The sequence below is a fragment of the Pocillopora verrucosa genome, chromosome 6, assembly GCF_036669915.1.
Source record: "Pocillopora verrucosa isolate sample1 chromosome 6, ASM3666991v2, whole genome shotgun sequence".
Lineage (NCBI taxonomy): Eukaryota > Metazoa > Cnidaria > Anthozoa > Scleractinia > Pocilloporidae > Pocillopora > Pocillopora verrucosa.
Window position 1 is genome coordinate 14,924,160 of NC_089317.1, and position 12,500 is coordinate 14,936,659.

Below are 12,500 nucleotides of genomic sequence, written 5' to 3' on the forward strand. Positions count from 1 at the left end.
CTTTTTTACGTATTCGTATGAAAAAGTTCTCTCCAATTAAGATTATGACATCATTGTGGACAAAGGCCACATAAAGGTGGATAATTCTACCTTTCATCATCATTGTGGCCTTTGTCCACGATGATGATGAAAGGTGGAATTATTGTTTCGTTGATTGATATTTAATCCGTTTATTGACATTTGATTGTTTGGTTTGCCGCGTGATTGACAGTCGATGGCGTAATAACTAGGTAACTTGATCATTCAGTTAGGACACGTTTTAAGTAACTTACTTAACTTTGTCTCTGATTTCGCGTTAGTAACGCGAAATCAGAGACAAAGGTCATAAGCGTTTTGTACCTTACGGACTTTACGTTGAACGTCGCTAATCTGTAGTTTATTACTGTTCGATCTGCTGACCCGTTTTGCTGACCTGTTATTGAAATACGTTTGATTGGATATCGCCACAGAAGTAAGTAATTTGTTTTGTAACCGATTGAATTGAGAATTGTTAGTTCCCGTGCAATTTCATCAATCGCTCGCATTAGATTAGGTTTCTCAAAAATTTTGTATCTTTCTTATAGATCGAATAAAACAATATAAAGATTATACGATTCTGTATCCAATCATTCGTCCGAGAACCATTTTCCCTTGGAACAATTATGACATTATGATTTCATAAAATCTTTTATTTCAAACTTTGTTATGATTTTTTTTCTTTATCAAGACATGGAAGGAAACATTGATTGACTCGATTGCATTGCGACGGTGAAAAGTCTCTCCTCATCATATCTTATGCAAATTTTCTGACAGTTTTCTGACAGTTTTCAGATGATTCGAAATATCTTAGTTCCTGTCCTAAGGAAATAATGACTGCCCGAATCTGCTCTTTGTGAGGAGATGCCTATGTCGTTTAAACTGCTATTGTTGCAACTAGGTTTTACATGTATTACTTCCGCTGACAAGTTACGATTTATACTCTCAGATTCTCAGTGTTTACAAGCGTTCAATCGAAGTTTTCCTCTTTTTTTTGGGTTATTTTTACTTCAGAAAGCGGAAATGTGCTGACATCTATTAAAAATATCCATTTCTCGTCTTCTTTGGAGAAATACGACGTCACGCCATCGTGATAACGTACATGTTTATGACAAATGACCGGTGTAAGGATAGTTTCGTGTAGATCAGCCGACTTCAACATGTAACAGATGACCTACAAGTATAAAAGTGTATCTTCAAGGGATTTCGGATTGCTCAAATTCCCATGAAAGAAGGTGCAGCACTCGGAATCTGGATGATATGCACACGATTTGGAGGTATATGCTTGTGGTAGTCACTAAATCCCGGAACGACCCACAACGATCTTCAAATGACCGAGGACGATCTCAAAACGACCCACAACGATCCCACAACAAAAGAAACCAAAAAAAATTGAAAAGCATAATGAATAGCAAACATAACGACTCACAACTACCCAGAATACCTTTGATACTCCGGTAACACATTCGTAAGGTTGTCAAAAACAGGACAAAATAAATGAGCAAATGCAGCTTTTCACGAGAAAGAATCTCCATTCAGAGAGACATTTGTAAGTCCGATCGATGTCTCTTCGGCCGGCCATCGAATAAAGATATGTATAAGTCACATGAAAAGTTTCATCAGCTTTGTTCTCCGTAAACATCCATCTTGAGGCCAGCTAGGGTAATTTTCGTCTACATTCGTGCCGTGACGCGCCGTTTGCAGTAACTACGGTCCACTAAAAAGTAAATCATTAATAGAACTTATTCCTGAAGCAAGGCCTCAACGAAGTGTTATTTGTCAAGTATAGTTATCTCTCCATTTGTTCGTCCAGAGAAGTACGAGGTGTTCTGGGAAGCCTTAGGGTCTTATCTAGAAGAGCACATGGCAGCTCAAGAAAGGAGACATGGAGATGTGGGATACATGCCCGTAGCCATAAGTGTGCCTGATTTGATGAAACAAGTGAAAGAAAAGTTACCCGAAGAAACCCCAGGGTTCGCTATCAGTTTTGGCCAAAAGACCCCAGTTCACGTTCTGCGACCCAGTACACTGGAAGGTTCAATGTTCGGTTTCATGTTCAAACTAGGCAAATTAGGCATATCCATCCAGACGTACACTACTGTGCAGCTTTGGCAAAGTACCTGAGATCGTTCCTGGTGAAGTTTAAAGTCCACTCGTTCTTGCTTATGGAAGACGACAAGCATTTCATCAATATTGGGGAACCACACTGTCCATTGGCATCAGCAGACAGACGAAGAAGAGTGCTTGTGACCGGTCCAGAGTCGACAAGGCCCTTGGCGTTAGATCACGACTTCTGCCGCATTCATGTGACCCCCAGTGTGACTTTAATCCCAGAAATACCCAGCGACCCTGGTGACTCACTTTATCAAGGACAGGTACATGTAGACGTAGTTAATAATACATTATTTGAATGAGCCGCCTCAGTTCCTAAGGCGTTTTAAGTATGGAAGAGAGGTACCAGCAAACACAAATCAATTATTGTAGATTAAGTAGTGGTAACTTTTACGTCGCAAAAGCTACATTCTTGTCTGTTTAAAAAGTATATCGTTATATCTTTAGACGAAATCAAGCTGAGGTACTTAAACAAAACTCAATGGGCAGACAGTTAATGCAATAATTAATTCCCTTTACATTTTTACAGGTGTATGTTGCAGTTAAAGATTCAATTTTCCAGCCGTCTTCAGCACTCAGACATGCAACAGAAAATTCACACCTCATCGGTTCTTCAGGGAAGGCGATTGTTGCTAGTATCACTGATGGAGGTCCGGATCATAATGTTCGCCATGGACAGACACAGTTAGCATCCATCTCAACTTTCCAGAGGCACAATCTAGTTATGGTCGTAGGAGTCAACCCTTGTCCTGGTAACTCGTGGGCAAATCCAACAGAGCGTATAATGTCTGTGTTGAACTTAGCACTTAATGGGGTTTCACTTTCTCGGGAGGAAATGAGTAAAGAGAAGGAGGAATTAATCAAGACTCCCACCAACATGAAGGAGATGCGGGCTGCAGCTGAAAAGAATCCTGACGTAAAAGCGGTCATCAATGACAGCCTGCAGAAGCCGTTGTCTATACTCAACAACCGATTTAGCCGATTGCCTCTGAAAGGTAGCCAGTTTCAGATTTTACCGCCAGCCAGTGAGGAGCAGATCCACGAGCAGTTTCTTGCAGTTCACGAAATTGACGAGTCCATTAAAGTGGACGAAACTCAAAAGGCCATTCTCTTGAAGAAAGAAAAGCTGCAGGTATGGTATAAGGAACATTGCAGAATACGGCAATATTCATTTCAAGTAAAGAAATGCTTAGCTGCTCCACCATCTGATCAACATCGAGAGGAAGTGAAGAATGCCATCTACACAAATGGATCCTTAACTGATCACAGCAAAGTTTTGCTTCAGCGAGCCATTGAACAAGCACCATCTGTTGAAGGGCTCCTTAAACTTAAAGATGCTGATGGCGTCAACGTCGACTTCATCCGCGAGGTCATTAGAATGCCTGTTTGTAAGACTTGCCGTCCCCCACGCCTTCCACTCCTCGAGTTTAGACAGTTGACGTGGCTTCCAGACCCTCAGTTTACGGATGCAGCCAAGGAGCATTACAAAGCCTTTGATGACATCTTTGGCCAAGACACCGTAGAGGTTGATCGTCCTGGGGCAAAGACCCAAGAGAACAAGTCTGGGAAGGCTTACTTCACAAAAGAGAAGGTGCGTAACGCAGTTGAATGTGTGAGCTGTGGCAAGTGGAGGTGCGTGTATACTCCAACTAAACCGCCTCGTGCAAGCACGGATCAATTCCATCGGGCTGTAGATACCCTTATGTACACTTGCGGAGCTCCAATCCTCCCAGAAGGACATCCTGTAGCAGAAATCTTCATCGTACGCCAGGCCTGTTGTCTCCGCCCCGAAAACAGTAACAGCATCCGCCGGAAAGAAGAAGAAGAAACCTTGAATGCAACTTCGTGTTAGAACTAAACTTTCATGATCATTAGTCGCCCCCATTATGAGATTGAAACTGACAAGCAAGACTGTAAGAAAGTTACTGTTTAATGAAGAAAGCTGTCTTGACGAAATGTTCTTTTCCAAGAAACATTCCGTTTGTGTTCCAGTTACTTTTGCATGCTAAATCTCACATTTGGTCTTGAAGATATAATCGGATGGTAAAAGATGTATATTAAAACTACTGTCAAATGTCTAAAAAGGCTTTAAAAACGTTGTATCGATGTTAATTTATGACAATTGGTGTAAATACGACAAGATCATGTGCTTGTTAATTAAAGTACTTGCCTCTTTGACTAGTGAATCAAGAATTTTTTTTTTTTTACTTTTCCAAAAAAATGGGTCAGTCGGGCGATGGGAAACGAAGCATTAAATTGGGATGGCCTTAGTGTAATTTCTGTAAGACCGCATGTAATTAGCGGTTAAATCTGTTTGTGTTTTTTAGATTATATGATGTGCTTAGGTCTCTTATTTTTGGTTAGGTTCTGTTGTTTAGGAATGTTATTTATTTTATTGTTTCAGATCGAATAAAATTCTTGTAAAATTTATACGATTCGGGATTGTTCAGAGTCACGTAATTTGGTTTTCATCCGACGGACCACTTCAATTCGATTTCTCTGCTTACCGGAGTCCGAAGGGTGAAAACTAATGATGGCAGAAGCAGAAGCGGCATTGGACGAGGCTAAAAGAAAGAGGAAGACGGCGAAGGCAGCGCTTACCCGCCGTGGGAATACCTTGCGCAAAAAGCTAAAAGAGAGCAGGCCCAGAGACGAAATTATGGAAGCCTTTCACGGCATGAAAACAGCGTTCGAGAACTTGGTGGTAAAGCACGAGGAATACACACAGTTGATTCAGGACGATGAAGCATTCGAAGCGGAGGAGAAATGGTTGGAGGAGTGCGAGGACTTCTATCTTCAGATAGAAATCGGTGCAAAGGATTACTCGAAAGCGAAATCGGTATCGAAAGGCGAAAAATCTGGATTGGACAGCGGAAAGTCGGCATCGGACTACGGAACACCCGTCGTGGAAGCGAAAAATTGGGATTGTACGGCGGAAAGTCAGCATCAGACAACGGAACAACCGCGGTGGAAAGCGAAAACCCAGGATTGGATAACGGAAAGTCGGCATTGGACAACGGAACACCGGTCATGGAAAGTGGAAAATCAGGATTGGAGAGCGGAACTCCGGAGCTGGAAAGCGGAGCGAAGGACTCAGAGAGCGTAATTGAGATGGAAATCACGAAACAAGTGGGAAATTCAGCAGGACAAGGCAAAGCAAGTGTTAAGGCCACAGCTGCGAACGGAACAGAAACTGAGTCAAGAAATGGACATACGATAGCTGGAGAAAATCCTGGAGGAAACGGTAACAACGGCACCAAACATGAAAGCAGCGTAAATACTTCTTGTGATTTTAAGATGGAGAAGCCGAAAATGCCTCGCTTCGCAGGGGACGTCAGGGACTATGCGATCTTCCGGTCAGACTTCAAACACGCTGTGGATAGCAGATACAGCAAGAGAGATGGAATTTCTTTGCTCCGTACTAGCTTACAAGGGCGACCGCTAGACTTGATTAAAAGTATCGGTACAGATTACGACGCCGCATGGAGCTATCTCGACTCAGTGTACGGCGACCCTAGATTCGTAGCAGACACCATAACCCAGGACATCACTAAGTTCAGACCTCTTCGCGATGGAGAAGATGCTAGGTTTTGTGATTTGGTGCACCTTGTGCAAAGAAGTTTTACCACACTGAAAGAGGTTGGACGTCCGAATGACATGGACAACAACCACATGCTGGCCCTTATCGAGCAGAGAATGTGTACTGACGACCGTAAAGTATGGGCGCGACAATTAGAGAACAGCGGAAAGGAGGCAACCCTGGCGCAGCTTATTGCGTGGATGAAAACTGAGATGAAGTCCAGGATGAGAGCGACGGCAGCATTGAGAAGCACAGGCCCATCAACAAGGCATCCTGTTGGCCATTTTGGATCCGATATTAACGCTCCAAAGTCAGGTCTCCCACACAAGTGTTGGATCTGCAAAAATTCAAGTCGCTGGACTGATCAGTGCCAGAAGTTTGCCTCGCTAAATCTAGAAAATAGGATAAAGGCTGTGAAGGAGAACCACGCATGCTTCAGTTGCTTAAAACGTGCCGGAAGAGATCACAGGTCCAGCAATTCTTCCAGAAGACGCCAGTGTCCTGAAAAAAGCAATGGAATCCAGTGCCCTTATTACCATCACCCTCTCTTACACGGAGCAATTCAGTCGAGTATCGCAACTGTTACGTCGGTGATTAACAACCAGAAAGCATTGTTGCCTATCGTGCAAGTGGACATAGTTGAACAAGGCCATCTCCTGCAGAGAGCGAACGCCTTAATGGATTCGGGAGCTCAAATAAGCTTGATCAGGTCGAGTGTGGCCGAAGCTCTCAAGTTAAAAGGAAAGAACGTTGTGATCACAATCACAAAGGTGGGCGGCCAAGAAGAGGAGCTCAGCACGAAGAGTTACCAGGTGCGCATCAGATCACTGGAAGACCGCAGCGCGCACGTCATACAGGAAATTGGAATACCTTGTATTAGTGCGGACATCACAGATGTCAAGGTTGCCGACATTGCAAGACAACTTGGTCTCGAAAAAGGTCAGTTTCGTCGAGGAAATGGACATATAGACTTGCTCATTGGAATAGATCAAGCAAAGCTGCACACGGGGGAAACGAGAGAGGCAGGAAATGTGGTAGCTAGCTATTCACCTCTCGGCTGGGTGGTATTTGGAGCAGTTCCTGGCAAACAGTCAGAGGCAAGTCATGTTTACCACATCAAGCTCGAAACGCCTATAGACATGACAGACTTTTGGACCACGGAAAGTATGGGTGTTTCTGTAAAGCCTTGCAATTGTGAAGCTGGAAAGCTCAGTCAGATTGAAAGGGAAGAAGCAAAGATTATAGAAGAACCCTGCGATAAGATAGGCAATCAATGGCTTATCCCTTATCCCTGGAAAAAGGATCCACGTCAGTTACCCAACAACAAGTCTCAAGCAAAGAAGAAATTAGAGGCAACCGAACGATGGCTGTTCAAGAATCCAGATCACGCCGCTGCCTATGATCTTCAAATGGTTGAAATGAATCACTTGCAGTTTTCAAGACGATTAACAGAGAAAGAGGCAAGAGAATACCCTGGTCCTGTTCACTTCATCTCACACCACGAGGTTTTAAGGCCGGAAAGCAAGAGCACGCCAGTTCGGATTGTGTTCAACTCGTCGGCAGCATTCCAAGGGCACAAGTTGAACGAATATTGGATGAAAGGACCTGACCTGTTGAATGACTTATTTGGTGTTGTTCTCAGGTTCCGAGAAAATCAGGTGGCTTTTATTGGAGACATATCCAAAATGTACCATAGAATCCGCATTCCAGAAATGGATCAGCACGTGCACAGGTTCTTATGGAGGAACCTACAGACACACCGTGAGCTGGACGTTTATGTCAAAACAGTCTTGACATTCAGAGATAAACCAGCCCCGCAATGGCGCAGATAGCCCTTCGAAAAACAGCAGAAGAAGCGAACGAAGCCTTCCCAGCAGCAGCACAAGTAATTCAGGATAACACCTACATGGACGACATCTGCGACTCAGTATCAACCACAGAAGAGGCACGTGACCTGACTAGAGATACAGACAGCGTACTGGAGACAGGAGGTTTCAGAGTAAAAGGCTGGGTGTCAAACAGAGCGGAAACACCCTCAGGAGCCCCCAAAGAAGAAGAACAGAAAGCAGCAACGTTCCTGCAAGGAGGAAGTGTAGAAAAAGTGTTGGGCGTGGTTTGGGACAGCAGTACAGATACATTTTTGTTTGCAGTAAAATCGGATCTCCTTGATTGTCAAGAGCCAATACAGCTTAGGGTTAGGGTAAAGAGGAAAGTGCTGAGCCAAATAGCCCGCATCTATGACCCCATTGGATTTGCAAGTGCATTCATGATAAGAGCCAAGATCGCTCTTCAGGCGCGCTTTGGAAAAGGGGAATCAGCTGGGATGAAGAGTTACCGCCCAAACTGTCTGAGAGGTGGAAAGGACTATTTCAAGAGATGGTACAATTGAATGGGGTGCGGTTTGATAGATGTCTCACGCCGGCAAACGCAATTGGACAGCCCGTCCTTTGTGTTTTCTCTGATGCTTCAGAAGATGCATTTGGGGCTTGTGCATATGCAAGATGGCAATTGAGTACTGGAGGTTTCAATGCACAGTTCATCGCGGCCAAGTCAAGAGTAGCACCTTTGAAGAAACTGACAATCCCCCGTTTAGAGCTTCAAGGTGCAGTGTTAGCCTCCCGACTGGGCAAGACCATTCTTAAAGAATCTCAGCTAAAGTTTGATAAATCAGTGTTCTTCCTGGATAGCAAGATTGTGTTGGCATGGATCTGCAGCGAAACAAGGCGATTCAAACCATTTGTCTCAGTTAGAATTGGAGAGATCCAAGATAATTCAGATCCTGCTCAGTGGAGACACGTCCCAGGAGAGCAAAACGTAGCGGATGACGTATCACGTGGAATTCCAGTGGAAAGCTTGGCTGGCAGGTGGCAGCATGGACCAGACTTTCTGCGTCTCCCCGAGAGCGAGTGGCCACAAGACTCCCCAGTTGCTGATGAAGTTGAAGTTGAGAAGGAGCACCGTAAAGTTCACATAGTTGGTGAGCAGATCAATACTAAGTCTCCCATTGATTGCAACAAGTTTTCAAACTGGAGACGGCTCATCAGAGTTACCGCTTACGCGTTGAGATTTATCAGGAGACTGCGAGCACGTGGGCGCAAAGAAGCGGCAGAGGAAGAAAAAGCACTGGAGCCTGAAGATGGTCCTCTCTCGCCCGAAGAATTAAATTGTGTAGAGACGCACTGGTTAAAGGAGAGTCAGAAAACCCTGAAAGACCGCCTCAGCAAAGGAGAATTTAGAAACCTCAGCCCTTACGTAGACCAAGAAGGCGTATTGAGAGTAGGTGGCCGAGCAGACAAAGCTTTAGTTTCATATGAGACCAGACATCCTGTGTTACTTCCCCGAGATCATCGGATATCGCGCCTCATTGTTCAGCATGCTCATCAGTTTGGACACCCCGGAGTGGCAGCGACAGTGGCAAAAACAAGAACAAAGTACTGGATCGTTCGAGCTCACAACCTGGCGAAATCAGTCAAGTTCCGTTGTCTGGTTTGCCGTGAAATTGGAGCAAGATTAGAATCGCAAGTCATGACTGACTTACCTCAAAGTAGTCTGGCACCGTTTACTCCACCGTTTCACCACACGTCATGTGATTACTTTGGCCCTTACAGAGCCAGGATCAGCCGCAACAAGATTGCCAAGCACTATGCTGTGATTTTTACATGCTTAAACACAAGAGCAATTCATCTTGAACTAGCAGCGGATTGCACAACGATGTAGTTTATGCAAGTTCTCAGAAGATTTTATGCCTTAAGAGGGGTTCCTGCGTTGATGATAAGCGACAATGGCTCCCAGTTAGTTGGTGCAGAACGAGAGCTGCGGGAAATGATTGAGGGACTGGATACCGAGAAGTTACAAGAATTCTCCGCGGAAAGACGAATGAAGTGGCAGTTCACGACTCCGGCAGCTCCACATCAGAATGGTTGTGCGGAATCCTTGGTAAAGAGTTGCAAGATCGGCTAAAAAAAGGCAGTTGGCGAGCAAATACTCACCTCACTAGAGCTGCAGACCTGTCTCCTTGAAGTTGCAAATTTAGTCAACCAACGTCCAATAGGCCGAATCCCCAGTGATCCCGACGATGGTTCATATCTTTGCCCTAATGATATGTTACTTGGAAGAGCATCGTCTACTGTTCCACAAGGACCATTCAGACACACAAAGAATCCTAGGCACAGAGTCGAATTTGTCCAGAAAATAGTCGACTCGTTTTGGACCCGCTGGACAAGAGATGTCTTCCCGTCGCTACTACCCAGAAAACTGTGGCATGCAGAGAAACGCAATGTTCGAGTTGATGACTTTGTGATCGTGCAAACTTCAAGTGCAATTCGTGGAACATGGAATGTTGGCCGAGTAGTCAGTGTCTACCCCGGAGAGGATGGAAAGGTCAGGAACGTAAAGGTCAGAACCCGTACTGGCGAGTATGAAAGGCCCATCACCAGGATTGCAGTTATATACCCAGCAGAGGGATACGACGACAAGGACAAGTAAAGATGAGAGCTAACGCCCTCATTGGGGCGGACAGTGTTTCGAGAAGAACATTGCTCGCATGACATTTGCGTTACGTTTAAAAGTTTAATTAGTTTAATATTTCACTTTTTCTTTTCACTTATTGATCACATTGATTGACATTGAAATATGAGTAAGTTGATGGTTTTTAGTTAATTTTTTTACACGTGTCGTGTCGGAGGTATGAATCAGGATAGCTTTCCCGTTTTTAATGGCTACACAGTTCAGTTTAACTCTGGAATCCCGTCACGAAGTAAGTCAGTTGTTTTAAGTCGTTTTTGGTATTCTTAGGCTTTGTTACATTCAATTATTCGCGTTGATTTCTGTTAGTGTAATTTCTGTAAGACCGCATGTAATTAGCGGTTAAATCTGTTCGTGTTTTTTAGATTACATGATGTGCTTAGGTCTCTTATTTTTGGTTAGGTTCTGTTGTTTAGGAATGTTATTTATTTTATTGTTTCAGATCGAATAAAATTCTTGTAAAATTTATACGATTCGGGATTGTTCAGAGTCACGTAATTTGGTTTTCATCCGACGGACCACAAGGAGCCTAGAAATGTTACTCGTCGGCTCTTGGCTCTTGGCTCGTTGGGCGCCACCGATAAAAGGTATAATCAAACCTGTTTTTGAAATAGAATATATTGTCTATCTTTAAATAGCGAGAGAGAAGAAACAAAGCCGACAATGAACAATGAAAATACTGAAAATAGTGTGGACGTTGATCACCAAAGTCTGATCAACATCCTTCTACAAAATCCGGAAGATTTCAACTTAAAACAGAAACCCTCCGGAATACGCGAAAATAAAATGGTCACTTTGGATATGAGAGAAATTCCAATGTCATCTGCCAAAACTGATGACAATGGAGCATATATTTCCAAAGGCAGTGTCACAATGTGTAACAATTGTATGTGTACAATGTGTATATGTACCTTCAATTGTGTTTATTAAAGGTATAAAATCCACCTCGAGACTTCTCTTGGATACTCACTCTTGCGGCCAGAGAATTCCAGGAAACGTAGCGACCATGAAGGGACCTTGTGAGTAAAATTTAAACGTCCTCATTTTACCTTATGCCTTGACGAATCGAACAAATAGAGAAGCCGACGCATCAACGCCTAAACCTCAAACAATGGATAACGCCGAATCTACACTCAAAACCAAACTAAAACAACTTGAGAGAGCTAAAGAAAAGGCTGATCAAGCCCTCAAGAGCGAGAAACAGTCTGCAATACAGAGACAATTGACGAATCTAAAGGAATTTGTCACTGAAGTTGACAGTGCTAGAAGGACGGTTGAAGCACTGAAGATAGAGGCAAAGAAAAAGAAATAGAGTTACCAATTTAATCAGAAAGGAAAAGGAAAACTACAATCGAAGGCTGATCAATGAGAATGCTGGCGATCCCAACTCATTCTGGCAAACAGTTAAGAAAATCCTGCCCTCCAAAAGCAAAAAACCATCACCAAAACTCAAAGTCAACGGTCAGGTAATAACTGAAAAAAGCTTAATTGCAAATTCTTTCAACAATGTCTTTGTAAACACAGCTATCAACCTTTGCAAATCGTTTATAAATGCTGCATTGAACCTCTCGTCAAGTATATCTTTAACAAGAGCTATGACCTCTACTTTTCTGTTTACTGATATTTCTTAATCAACTGTTCTGTCTGAAATCTGATGACTTAAATCAGGCAAAGCTGTGGGCTTGGATAATATTCCACCAAGACTTCTAAAGGACGCTTCTACAATGGTCACTAAATCTATTACAGCAATAGTTAATGCTTCACTGTCTCAGAGCAAAGTTCCAGACGACTGGAAAGCTGCTTATGTTATTCCATTATTTAAGAAAGGGAGGAAAGACGATGTTGTCAATTATTGCCCCATATCTATCTTACCTGCAATATCAAAGTTACCTGAATGAGTGGTGCATACTCAACTAGTAAGTTATTTACAAGAAACTGTCTACTTAGTCCATTCCAATGTGGGTTTTGCAAACAACACTCAACAACATTTGCAGCTGTCTTTTGTAGACACAATCCGGTGAAATATTGATCACGGTTTTATGACAGGAGCAGTTTTTGTGGATTTGCTTAAGGCATTCGATACAATAGAACATTCTAGGTTGTTGGCATCGGTGGTGCCTCGTCTGATCCTCTACACATAACATCTGGTGTTCCACATGGTTCCATATTGGGCCCTCTACTTTTTGTTATTCATATCAATGATTTGCCCCTCTGCATCAAGATTTGTAAAGTGCTTATGTACACAGATGATACCGTTCTGTTTTGTGGC

At 43.3% G+C, this 12,500-nt stretch overlaps 1 pseudogene; it reads left to right on the forward strand.

Annotated features, from left to right (window-relative positions):
* The first annotated feature begins 5,131 nt into the window (after nucleotides 1–5,131).
* On the forward strand, nucleotides 5,132–10,333 carry LOC131798201 (uncharacterized; annotated as a pseudogene).
* Nucleotides 10,334–12,500: the final 2,167 nt, after the last annotated feature.